The 3,583-nt window shown below is 42.1% G+C and overlaps 1 pseudogene; it reads left to right on the forward strand.

Annotated features, from left to right (window-relative positions):
• Window positions 1-1,655: 1,655 nt before the first annotated feature.
• Window positions 1,656-2,168, forward strand: LOC114198153 (large ribosomal subunit protein uL23 pseudogene; annotated as a pseudogene).
• Window positions 2,169-3,583: the final 1,415 nt, after the last annotated feature.

Consider the following 3,583-nt stretch of genomic DNA (forward strand, 5'->3'; position numbering starts at 1 on the left):
AGCAAAGCTGGCGGCATCACAATTCCGGACTTCCAGCTCTATTACAAAGCTGTCATCATCAAGACAGTATGGTACTGGCACAAAAACAGACACATAGATCAATGGAACAGAATAGAGAGCCCAGAAATGGACCCTCAACTCTATGGTCAACTCATCTTGACAAAGCAGGAAAGAATGTCCAATGGAAAAAAGACAGTCTCTTCAACAAAAGGTGTTGGGAAAATTGGACAGCCACATGCAGAAGAACGAAACTGGACCATTTCCTTACACCACACACGAAAATAGACTCCAAATGGTTGAAAGACCTAAATGTGAGACAGGAGTCCCTCAAAATCCTAAAGGAGAACACAGGCAGCAACTTCTTCGACCTCAGCCACAGCAACTTCTTCCTAGAAACATCGCCAAAGGCAAGGGAAGCCAGGGCAAAAATGAACTATTGGGATTTCATCAAGATAAAAAGCTTTTGCACAGCAAAAGAAACAGTCCACAAAACCAAAAGACAACCGACAGAATGGGAGAAAATATTTCCAAATGACATATCAGATAAAGGGCTAGTATCCAAAATCTAGAAAGAACTTATCAAACTCAACACCCAAAGAACAAATAATCCAATCAAGAAATGGGCAGAAGACATGAACAGACATTTTTCCAAAGAAGACATCCAAATGGCCAACAGACACATGAACAAGTGCTCAACATCGCTCGGCATCAGGGAAATCCAAATCAAAACCTCAATGAGATACCACCTCACACCCGTCAGAATGGCTAAAATTAACAAGTCAGGAAACAACAGATGTTGGCGGGGTTGTGGAGAAAGGGGAACCCTCCTACACTGTTGGTGGGAATGCAAGCTGGTGCAACCCCTCTGGAAAACAGTATGGAGGTTCCTCAAACAGTTGAAAATAGAGCTACCATACGATCCAGCAATTGCACTACTGGGTATTTACCCCAAAGATACAAATGTAAGGATCCGAAGGGGTACATGCACCCCAATGTTTATAGCAGCAATGTCCACAATAGCCAAACTGTGGAAAGAGCCAAGATGTCCATCGACAGATGAATGGATAAAGAAGAAGTGGTATATATACACAATGGAATATTATGCGGCCATCAAAAGGAATGAGATCTTGCCATTTGCAACGACATGGATGGAACTGGAGGGTGTTATGCTGAGTGAAATAAGTCAATCAGAGAAAGACATGTATTATATGACCTCACTGATATGAGGAATTCTTAATCTCAGGAAACAAACTGAGGGTTGCTGGAGTGGTGGGGGGTGGGAGGGATTGGGTGGCTGGGTGATAGACATTGGGGAGGGTATGTGCTGTGGTTAGCACTGTGAATTGTACAAGACTGAAGAATCACGGATCTGTACTTCTGAAACAAATAATGCAATATATATGTTAAGAAAAAAAAAGAAGAAGAAGATAGCAGGAGGGGAAGAATGAAGTGGAGTAAGTCGGAGGGAGAGATGAACCATTAGAGACGATGGACTCTGAAAAACAAACTGAGGGTTCTAGAGGGGAGGGGGGTGGGGGGATGGGTTAGCCTGGTGATGGGTATTAAAGAGGGCACATTCTGCGTGGAGCACTGGGTGTTATGCACAAACAATGAATCATGGAACACATCAAAAACTAATGATGTACTTTTACGAAGATGGCGCCGAAGGCTAAGAAGGAAGCCCCTGCCCCTCCCAAAGCCAAAGCCAAAGCAAAGGCTTTGAAGGCCAAGAAAGCAGTGCTGAAAGGCGTCCACAGTCACAAAAAAAAGAAAATCCGCACGTCACCTACGTTCCGACGACCCAAGACACTGCGTCTGCGGAGGCAGCCCAAATATCCTCGAAAGAGCGCCCCCAGGAGAAACAAGCTTGATCACTATGCCATCATCAAGTTCCCCCTGACCACTGAGTCAGCCATGAAAAAAATAGAAGACAACAACACACTTGTGTTCATTGTGGATGTCAAGGCCAATAAGCACCAGATCAAACAGGCTGTGAAGAAGGTCTACGACATTGACGTGGCCAAGGTCAACACCTTGATCAGGCCTGATGGAGAGAAGAAGGCATATGTTCGACTGGCTCCTGACTATGATGCTTTGGATGTTGCCAACAAAATTGGAATCATCTAAACTGAGTCCAGCTGGCTAAATCTAAATTAAATATTTTTCACCAAAAAAAAAAAAAAAAAAACTAATGATGTAATGTATGGTGATTAACATAACAATAAAAAATTATTAAAAAAAAAAAAGAAACTTCTGGGGCCTACTGTAGAACTAATCACTTTGCACTCCTTGTGCCTTAACCAGTGTGGTATCATAGAAACCTAGAGCTAAAGGGGACACTTGGGATTATTGTATCCAGCAGCTTCATTTTATTTACGGGAACACTGAGTCACTGAGGGGTGAATCGTGGGGTTCAATGGCTCAGTTGTTGGCAAAGCTGGAAATGGAATTCCAGTCATCCACTTTCAAAGCTAATGCTTTTCTACTTCAATTCCAGTCCTTCTGAGCTGTATCAAGATGAAATTTCTTCAAGTGTTTCCCAGGTGGATGACTTTCCTCCTCTGCTTCCTGCACTGAAACAGGGTTTTCCTATTTTTAGATTATGTTGGTCATTTCAATTAAAATCAGAGGAGGGGGAGAGCCAGACACCTGTGCAAGGGTTACCATCTCTCCAGAAAATTTGACCAAGATTTTTAGAAGAGTTGAAACAAAAATCATTACAGTTCATAAAGGGTTCACCAGGAGCTCACCTGCAAACCTAATTAATCAGAGCATGCATGTCCCAAGCATTCAAGTTAATCAAGGGTTTCCTGGGCTTTCTTTGTATTGCCATCTCACAGCTCAGAGGTAGCATTCAGCTTAAAGTGGGTGCTCGGTTGATATTTTTGACTGACAAAAGCAATTAAAAGCGTAATATACGCTCCTTGCAAACCTTGTTATTATTGGGAAGGTGTTTCACATATGTAAGGCAGTTTTAACAATCCTTTTGATTAGTCATTCATGTAACTATTTGAATAAACATTTCAAATCAAGTCAAAATAATCACAGAGGATAATAGCACTTACGGCGTTGCTTAGAGAAATTGTGATCACAGTGTGTGATCTCTCTCTCTTTTTTCTTTCTTTCTTTTTTTTTGGAACTGAGTAAATAAATGTAACCCCCTTGCCTACATTTTTGGTTTCAAAATGCAAAATATCTTGATGTTTTTCCTCTTGGTAATGATGCCTTCTAGTTGGCTATAATAGGAAGGTTGAATGCCACTCCTTTAATTTCTGTGGCTTCACTAAGAGGAGGTCGAATTTCTCCAACAACAGAGATCAAAAGCAATAATTTCCAAGGATCCCTTGTTTGCCAACACCAAACCCATGGAATGTGGGAGAAAGCCGAGTGGGTATATAGATGCTTGGGCACCGTCCACCACATGGCCACCTAACCTGTCATCCCAGTCACTACTAGTGTCTCCCAAATATTTTTGTCAGTAATTATCATCAATGATCTCATACTTACCGAATGGTCTATTAACTAACCCATTTGTTGTCCCCGGGGCATTGGATATGGCTAACCCCTCCTCTCTTGCCTTCCC

The sequence above is a fragment of the Eumetopias jubatus genome, unplaced genomic scaffold (assembly GCF_037043125.1).
Source record: "Eumetopias jubatus isolate StellerSeaLion01/CBP00866 unplaced genomic scaffold, mEumJub1_p1.0 scaffold_2, whole genome shotgun sequence".
NCBI lineage: Eukaryota > Metazoa > Chordata > Mammalia > Carnivora > Otariidae > Eumetopias > Eumetopias jubatus.